We start from the raw sequence: 10464 nt of genomic DNA on the forward strand, positions 1-10464 counted from the left end.
ATAACCATCCTCCGCTGACATCTAAGGCATGAGGTTTTGGTATCTGATGCAAGCGAATGTGCAACTGTCCTCAAACACAGGTCTCATTTAACCCAATAAACTCAGAGAACATTTCTGTACCCACCAAACAACGTCAAGACTGTTCACAAGGAAAAGTGCAAAGAAGATTATATAATCCAGTTGCAACCTGAAGCAACTCAAATACACACACAGGCATCTTCTCTCCAATCTCAGAATGGGTTTTTAAGTGGCAGTATCATACATCAATTCCTACACTTAGTGCTGCAACATTCATTCAATTTAATCTGTTTTGTATCCCATTTGTGAGCAGATTAAAGATATTTGCCATGGCACAGCATTGCATCTTCATGTCCTAGTGGCTCCCGAATCAAAACTGTTGCAGACAGACATTCAGTTAAATTCCAAATCTGGGCAGAATACACCACAATCCAGAATCTGAAAAAGTTAGTTGGGCAAGCTCTTTATATTGTAGCTGGGAAGGAAGATAATTTACTTTCCTGGTGAGGTCTATACACTGCTTTTTCATTTAGCCCTGCATGGTCTTTATCACAAGGAGCTTTCAACCTTACGTAGACTTCTTACTACTACATGCATACCATCATTATTATTTTATCACTTGAGGAGTGAGAAAGCATGTATGAACCATATGAACTATGTATGAACCATAGCCACGGACTATGAGAAATATATCTGTGCTAAAATACTAAAACAAAAAGAAAATGCAATTCCTCCAGTAAATTCTTACTTGTAATTCCTTTAGTCAGTTCTGCAACTTCAACAGGAACAAACATTGCTCTCCCTCAGTCAGGTGGCAGTAACTCAAAGAGATGCAATGGAGAGAATCAGATTTTGAACTGTAAGTTAATATACCTTCGAGCAGGCTGTTTCTTTTCTGCCTATAACTATGTTGCAAGCATGCCAAGAGTTAATTTACTTGCTCATAAACTGAGAAATCTTTCTTAAACATGCTTTCTTGCTCCAGCCCGAGCCAGACGAGACAGGTCAGATGTCCCTACTGATTATGCTGAACTTCCCAGCTTTCCTTTACCTCCTTTTGCTGCTTTTAACAACAGTTAAACAGTTTGCACAGTTTTCTCTAGTTTGAACTAGCTCTCACCATCTCCTCCTCCCACCTCCAAAAAACCTGAACACCTTTCCCCTTTCACCTGCTATGGTACTAGACAATTCCCACATTCTGGTCAAGAGGCAAGCCAGATGAAAAGGGAGAGTTGGCTTAAGGCAAGGTGCTATGCTGCAGCAAAGGAGAAAGGGAGAACTTAAGGGTGGCAAAAACTGCTGTGCCATGCAGAATGGAAAAAGCCATGCAGACAGGCAAATTGTACTAGTTTCTGTGTCGTGAGGTCTGTCTCTTGGCCCTGTTAGGATGTTGCTCAAAAATTTATTCACAACAAGACTTCATACTAGAGGTAGACAGTGGGATTTTATATTATACTTCCTAACACACAGGTTTTGAACAAGTCAGTGTTATGAACAACTTATCTTGGGGTTAGTCAAGCTTCAAGAAAGTAACAAATAATAACACCTACCTTCTACCCACCTTCTCTGTGTAAGAGCCAAAGTTCTTATGTGTGGTAGGTCTGAATTTTCCCTTGTGCTCAAATACAAAACCGATTTTGGCAGTAACAGAAGAGACACGTGTAATATCTAAGGGTAGTATGTAGACTTTTCAGTGATGACTATATGTAGAGCATGTTCCTTTCCCTGTAAATCAGTTCTGTACACCTCATGTAGAATACTCATCCCCTCTCAAAATGATTAATAACTAGGAATTCTCAGTATTACATTTTTAACCACATAATGTAATGCAAGAGCTGAAGAATTGTTGGAGGGAGCTTGCAATGTTGAGATTTCAGTGAAGACTGGAGGAATATAGTGAAGACTAGTATTCCTATGAGGTGGAGAGCACCTTTGCTGTCATTAACTCATAGGCAGGGTTCACATTTTCAAACAAAAAACTGTAGCCAAATTATACAGTGAAAATCATTCTTATTACCTTTTCTGGAGGCACGGCCTCTAGTGTAAGAAGCCACTTCAGCAGACACCAGGACACTTCTGGCCCATGTTTATCTCCACTAGAAGAGGAAGGAAAACACAGAAATTCATCTTCTACAAATATTTGTAGACAATTGCTGTTCTCACTACAGTGTCAATATTTACTGAAAATAGAAATTATCACAATGATGCTAGAAAGACACACCCAACCCACAGTCCATTTATTACAGTAATTCAAGAGATTACCGCTGGTGCACCACCACATGAAGAATCTGGGCTGGCTGCTCATGAGGGTAACAAATTCTCAAGGGCCTTTACTGCAGATCTGTCATGAAGCAAAGTAGATTCATGTGACACGTATGTAAGCCATAAGGAGAGAGACAACATTGCACTTGCTGAGTATGATTATGGTGCCACTCTTGGTCCTTGACATGGCCTCAGACATTTCTTTAGCATTACATGACTCAGGGCACACTCACTTACAGAGACCCCAACGATTCATTCCAGTCCCATCCTCTAACAAAAACTCTCAGACATTGTTAAGCTAACTGCATTAATTTCTTCTGATACTGGAGATTTTCACAGAGGAAAAATACCTTCTCCAAAGTCATGCCTTATTACACCTGCTTTAACCAGGTCAGTTCATGAACTTTTTCCAAAACGTTATTTTGCAATGACTGAAAAACCAGTCCAGACCCACCAGTGTGAAAGACCCCCTGGGAACAGATATTTTCTGGCAGCACTGCACAGCCCATAATCACTCACTCCATCTAATTCCAGGTAACAGCACCAGAAAGCACAATGTAGTTTGCATTCATAATGACAGTCAGTTTCTTGCTCAGACTGTAATTGAGTTTCCTTCAACTCCATATTGTGAAGTTGAATTTTAAGCTGAGAGTTTCAATTTGAAGGTGCAAAATTTGAGGACATAAATGAAAACCAAATAAACACAGAAATGCTAGATTGCAAAGGTATTTACCCACAACACCTACCTAGCAGATTCTCTGGACTAACTGTAATCACCACAGCAATGTGAGCTACCATTTGTTACCTGCAAGATGCTATCTTCAAAGCTCATTTGGCATAATTTAGATGCTTACATTCCAAAGCACGTATTTAGGAAAAAAATCTCAACTGGAATCAACTTGAGCTGGTTTGGTGCTGCTAAACCCTTGTAGTGTTTTGCTAGCAATTTCTAGCAGAAAGCCCACAGCAACACAGTATGTTGGACAAACATGAATTTTCTAGCAGATCCATATATCAAAGCAGCAAAAATCCCAAGCAGTTTAGAACTCTGTCTTTTATTTAAGCGTCTACTCTGAAATACCACTGTGTTTTTCGACTAATGCCACTTTAATCAGAAAACAAATTGCAACAGGCAATTATTCTTTCTGAAAAGACTAGAAGACTACTTCCTTCTGTCCTGTGTTTCATAAAAAAAAATTCAAAAAAACATTCAAGCAAAAACCCAAACAAATTAAAGAAAGCACTGTTCTATTTCTTGTAAAATGGAATGATAACAAGACCTCCAACAAGATCTCTGTGAAAGAGAGCTTGAGTGCCTAACCGCTGAAGGTTTAACAACAGCAAGGTACTCTACCTCCAGGAGCTGAGCTTGAGGCTACCTGGGCCTCAGGGAGCCTGGCAAAGCCACAGGTCCTCCTGGGAAAACATCCTGACTCCAGGATCCCTGCAGGTACATCTGGCTGGTAGGTGCCCACGGCTGGTGTTAGTCACTGGTAAAGACAACTTGTGCTCCATTTTCCCCTGCGTTCATGGGTAGGCAGAGAAACGAGGTCCCCAGGCTCACAGGAACCACAGACACAGTCTGTCTCTTACCAAGCCCTCCCCGAGGTGAAATACAGGTTCATCTCACCACAGGAGGCCCTGCCACCGATCCCCCTCAAACTCCCCAAGTGCCAACTGAGGACTTACCGCAACCACAGCCCAAAAAGCACAACTTCAACACCACAACCACGACCAAATATTCCTTACCTCTCGGATGTACAGCAGGAGTGAGTGTGTCCAGGGGCACTGAACATGCCTGGACAACAGCCCCACACAGCTGTGCCCAATGCCTGCTAACGAGAGGGTGCACAGCTGCTCGTTAGGGTGGGCTGCCCAGCCTGCCCAGGTCCACCCCAGACTGGGGGGCAGCTACCTGTACCACCTGTGCACTCCCGCACACCCCCCACGTGGGCAAGTTTCTCAGTGATGTATTTTGTTAAATAAATACACTTTAGAACAAATACATTTCAATATTTGTACTCCTAAAATATCCAAGTTATAAACTGAAGAAAAATAGGCTTTTATACCCAGTACCAATAAAGAACTTTCCAAAAGGAGGGAGCAGTACACCAAAACCCATTCCCAATCAGCAGCAAGAGGGCAGCAAGGTGTGCAAATGCTGCAGAGATGGGTAATAAGCAAATGCAGCCTCCAGTTCTGTGGGGGATGTGTTTAACTCTTTGTGGGTAGACAGCCCTGCTGAAGCTGTTTTCAAACACAAAACCAGAGTACGTGCACCTGCAAGATTTAATAGCTATAAAGTAGAAGCTTTTCTGTGCTCCCAAGAGCTTCTATGATGAATGTAATAAATATTCTTCAGGAATAGCTCAGGAAGAAGCATGCACCAAGGTGTAAAATAGGTAGGAATTATAAAACCCAGTAAAAATTGTAACAGATTTCTCTGCCAAAAGAAGATGGTTTGACAAGTATGAAATCTCTCCCCTGCAAGTAGACAAACCCACGTGCTGCCATGGTACCAGAGGTCTGTTCAACTTAACTGATCCTTTTTTAAAACACCAAGAAAATAGTGATTTTATAACAACTATGACATGAATAGTGTGAATAGTGAATTGTGACAGGCCACTGGAACAGGCTGCCCAGAGAGGTTGTGGAGTCTCCTTCTCTGGAGACATTCAAAACCCGCCTGGACATGTTCCTGTGTGACCTTCTGTAGGTGATCCTGCTCTGTCAGGGGGGTTGGACTAGATGATCTTTTGAGGTCCCTTCCAGTCCCTAACATCCTGTGATTCTGTAATAGCATGGTCTTGAAGTTTGACACACAACTCAACTATTGCCAAGCCCCTCTTCCTCCAAATTTCACCCCAATAAAGAGTATGTAAGTGGTCCTTTTTTACATTGTAGTGGAACCTCACTGTTAGATTAATAACCATTTGGCCCAATCTCATTCCAGTCTCAATGGGAAAAGCAAAACATACTTTCTCAGTCACTACTGTCAGCAGGCAAGAAATGTCCTAACCTGAAACTATCTTGACAACAAAAATATTAGAAGTGATTGCATTTTTTATTCTTCCAACCTATGAACTCTTCAGCCATTCAGCCCTTCTGTTCTGTCCCACTGTTCCAACCCTACATAGTCTCCATACTTGTCCAGCCACAGCTCTCGTAAAACTGGAAAACAGAGAACTTTTTGGGCTATGTAACTGAGAAACTACAGGAAAAACCACATTGTTCTGTACAAGCCTAGCCTCTTAAGCAGAAATTCCTATGCTGTCAGTTTGCCAGGTCTGAAGCCCTGTAAGACTGCTTCACTCTCCTAGACCAGGCCTTCCAATGGAGCAGCTGATACCTACAGACATTGCTTCCTATGCTGCTGCTGGCCTTATTTAGGCCAGTACATCAGTTTGCTTTACATACTCAGAAACCATTCCAACTTTCTTTCACAGGTAGCAGCAATGTTTTCAGGGCCACATCCCTCTGGCATCTCTGCTTGGCCTCGCATGAAGCATCACTGTATGCTATGTTGTGAATTCAAGAAGATATCTGAAAACCATCAAAATCTGCCACAGATCTGCAGTTTGGTGGCAAAAAAAAATTGCACAGCAGAGTTTTGAAGATCTTGCATGAATACACTAACTACTTGTCTGTCTTGAACAAAGGATTTGCAAGTGATTGAAGAGGAAAAAAACCACACTGTATCTATATATGTGAAAAGATCTGAACACCTAGAATAGCTCCTGGCTGAAAGAAAAATACACTTCCAAACAAGAACTCATTTTCTAGATAAGAAACTTCTCTCTTTTCCTCAAGAATCCCTCACTTAGGTCCTCTTTTCCCTAGATACATTGGCCTTCTGTTAAGCCTGCATTAGGTGAGGCAGACTGGTCTCAGTAATATACTGGTCCACAGCATACTGAAAGACTCCCCAGTAACTGTCCCTTTGGGCCTTTCCGTGACAGGGACAGAATGAGGACACAGCTCAAAGCCATGCCTTTGGAAAGGCTCCCACTAACAAGTGTCCCTTAACTGAAGGAGCTGGTGTCACCTTTGTTTTAACTGTGTAGAAAAACAAATTATTTTGTGTGAAACAACAACAACAACAAAATGCTGGCACCAGCCTGAACCTGAGTAGTGAGAATGTGCTGGTACCAGCAGGGAAGGAGAAGACACTGCATGCACACATAGATTGTGCTCCCTCTTTGCTGGTACCAGCAGATCCTCTTACCTCCATGTACCACTGCTGCCCCAGGCTCTGACATCCCTCTGGTCCCTCCCTGTCAAACAGGCTGAGTCAGCAGAGGTGAAGTTGCTGCAGCACAGAAGAACCCTTCACTGCTACAGCTGGCACACATGAAGAAGTGTGCATGAAGTGGAAAAGCAAACAAAGCAAAATGGCCCAGGGAAGTCTGTGATACTTAATTGTCTGCCTCCTGTATTAAAATCAGAGGCTTAAGGAGAGAACATGGAACAGTTTTATCACACCAAACTGATGCTAATGACTCACAGATTTTAAACACCAGAAATCATCACTCAGAAACTAAGATAACTACAATAAGAAGCTGAAAAACAGAAGTGAATTAGGAAAATACAGAACAAAGAAGGGAGATGTGAACATATGGTGAGTGACATGAACTGCGGGGAGATGGAGGAGAATGAAAGAAAGTAAGGAAAGAATTGAGTTTTCCTTCTGTAACTTCCCTGAAAGGTCCACTGCTGATGAAAATCCCCTGAACACTATCATTTATCATGTGAGGAAACCTAATTCCGTTAGAATCCCTGGCAAAGGCAAAGTATAGGGAATTCTCCCGAAGCAGAAAGCACAACAGGCTGAAGAAGCTACCTTTACTTCTCCTGAGGACAAAAGTGGTGCCAGAGAGTTGGGGAAGGGGGAGAGTTAAAGTTCAGAGAGCACTCAGAGCAGTGCTTCCCATCTGTTTGATGTTGTGCTTGTTCCTGCTACCTGCCTGCAGGGAGGGCTGCGAGGAGGAAGCAGCCATGCAGAAGCACTACAGTTATGTGACAGAAAGAGGAAGAAAAATACACATACAGCTATTTTTAATATTAAAGATGCCTACAGGACTTGTTCCCTGTAGCCTTCTCCTTTCTTAAAGGAAAAAGAAAAGGTTGGTTAGTGAGAGGAGAATTTCAGTTTGTAAGTACTGCATTATCAAGACAAGAAACTTAAGACTACACAGACCTGAACAAGGGCAAGAGCCAAAGCCATGGCAAACTAGGACAAGAGGTACACAGCAACAGATCACAAAGATCACAATAAAACCTTGCAGAAAACAATTTGGAGATAGTGAAAGCTTTTGCAAACTCTCTTGGTCACGAGGAGTGCTAGCAGGAGACTCAGGTTACTACTTCAAGCAACAGAATACTGAGACAGCCCAAAAAAGACAGTGTGGGGATGTTGTGTCAGATTATTCCACTCTCAAGGTGCCAGTTTCTAAATTGCAGCAATTTAGTAACTTCCTTTACCCCAAATCATTTACCAACAGAACTGGAGAAAGCAGCTACTGGTAGCAACTTCCCTATTACATATGCAAGTCCTCACGTGAGGTCAGAAGCATAATGCTGTTGTACTCATTTCAGATGGCTAGGTCAGTCATTCTGTGAAATGCACAGGACTTTCTCTGTCTGAACTCTTCCCGCTACTTTGCCACACTGGGAGCAGCTCGGTCCTGGCTAAAATCAGTCTCCTTGCTTCACTGTGGCTGAAATAAATTTTGTTTTCAATTCCCAGGGGGCTCAAATCAGCTCTGCTAGATTAGGCTCAATTTACTCTATTTCTGTCTGGGATAGCCAATATGAGCTACTTTGGAGGAAAGTTCATTACATCTTGAACAGACAGAATGTTCCCAGTTCCCAGGTAGCCAGCTGTAACTGAGTTTTCTACAGGGTACACACCAGGGCTGGTCAACTCCTCTTCAGCACCACTTCAAGTATGAGTAGTAACTAGAAGGGGAAGGAGTTGCTTCGCTGCACAGTTTCCTGTTCAGATCGCAGCTGGATCCAGCTTGGTTGTTGATGAGATTAAACTCCTACTCAAGGTGAGCTTCTCCTTGAGTCCAGGATCTACACAACCCAATCTCAAATTTCCCCACGGTCCAGAAGGTGAATGTGTTGTGAAGAAAAAAACCCCATAAAAGAATAAAACTTGAGGGGAGTAATTCTGGTGCACGAATACTTCCTTTCTAAGCATAGCTAAGAGTTCTGGAAGTGCAGTTTGCTAAGAGAGGGCAGATAAGCCAAAGTAAGCAAAGGATTTATAACACTGTAAAGTCTTCCTTGTTCTTAGTTACTGCTGACTTAGAAAGCACAGGTAAATACACTGCAAGAAAACTCCTCAGGGTGGTAAATCATTGATGGGGGATATTTGCTGATGGACTTACTATGAATCAAGTAACATTTACATCTTAAATTTAAAATTATTTCTCCAGGGGAGAGTTCAAGGACAGTTTACCTAGTGTACAACACTTCTTTTGCTAGGAGAGGAAAAAACAACTCTGGCTTCTCTGACAAGACCAAAAAAACCTCACAGGCCCTGACCTCATCTACAGCAAAATATATCAAAATTTCAAGTAAGTGGAGTAAATCCAAATTCACAGAAGCATGTAATAAGAGAGGACCATGTCTTTTTATAGTTGCAATTTCTAACTTCTGCATCAGTGTTGTAATGTAAATCCAAATCATGAATACCCACTTTTTCCTCTCATCTCTCCCTCTGGTATCATTTGTGAGCAAATTCATTGTCTGGCCCTTTCCCAAAAAGCTGGTAGTCCAGGAGCTACACGTAGGACTGTGGTAATTCACCACTGTTCCCTTCTAACATTGCAATATAGCTCAGTCTGTGGAACCTTAAGAGCTTGGTACTTCAGGCAAGCTGCTCTGGAAAACACTGTTTCTTACACTTGCCAAAAAGCAACTGCTCTTAACATCCAGCATTACAAGAGGCCTTCAACCTATACAGCATATTGATTTCCTTGTGACCACAACCCAGTTATCAGCTAGTAACTCCCCTGGCACCGTTTACAAAGGCCAACCTGTCAGACCTACGCACAGTGGCTCTCCAGTAGAATTTAGCAAGAGCTGGGCGCCTGGAAACCACTAGCTTTTTCAATGCCATGTTCATCACTTTATCTATGTTTGGCTTGGCAAACCTGCTCCAAGTAATAGGCTTGTTAGGAGCTTTTCTCCCAGTAAGAATAGTACAGGTGTACACTTGGTATGGTTTTGTAACTATGAACTAAGAGTTGTTTGCTTTGTTACTCAAAGGTGTAGGAGTGATGGGCTGCAGCAGATTTCTCATAGAGAACTGCATATTTTCTGCTATTTCGGGCTTTGATTTGTCAGAACTTACACTGGCTGACAGATGGGAGAGGGGGAGACTGGGAATCAATGCCTATTGCTTTTGGTAGATATAAATGGATTTTCCAGGTCTCTCTTTTTAGTGTCTAAGACTGTCAGTCAAAAAAAGGTAATAAGGAAAACCAAGTTTCCTCTCCCTCAGTTCAAGTTTCTTCCAGTTCGTCTAATGCCTGGACTGGATACCTGACTTTCAGACAAGATTCTGTCCTGCTTAATTTATGAAGTCATCTTGTCTATCTACTGCTCTTTTGGGGTTATCTGTTTTCTTTCCTAGAAAAAGCTAGCAGGGGTAACTATTCCTTTCATCTGATTTTCATTTTCTGACTTCTTGCAAGACTGATTTCCATAAATTCAAGAGAAAACAGACTTCCCACTGAAGTAACTGTTATTTCCGATGCTACCTTACAGAAATGCTTCTTCCCAACCAATTTTACCATCTCCATAAATCCAAAGCTGACACCACTTCTGCACTTCCCTAGTATCAGCACAATCTCATTTTGCAGTTCCATTGTTTCATGCCTTTTGCAACTGCAATCAACATTGCAACAAGTCAGTAACGTGATCTATCATGACTGCTCCTCTATGCTCAAAGTATTGCATGTCTTAGTACTTCTGCAAACCTCACAGAAAAGAGATGCTGCTGCTAGATTTCAAGTATGCATTAAAATATGTCAGAACAAACCACACACACAGAACAGGTGTTACACTGACTGGATTTGAAGCAGGCAAATATGGTTTGTCCATAATCACAGATTTGTGCTTTGAATTTAATAGAAACAAGTTGGTGCTTCCAATTCCAAAGCCAGGAGCAGG

This window comes from Antrostomus carolinensis, unplaced genomic scaffold, assembly GCF_000700745.2.
Source record: "Antrostomus carolinensis isolate BGI_N321 unplaced genomic scaffold, ASM70074v2 scaffold3741, whole genome shotgun sequence".
Taxonomy (NCBI): Eukaryota; Metazoa; Chordata; class Aves; order Caprimulgiformes; family Caprimulgidae; genus Antrostomus; species Antrostomus carolinensis.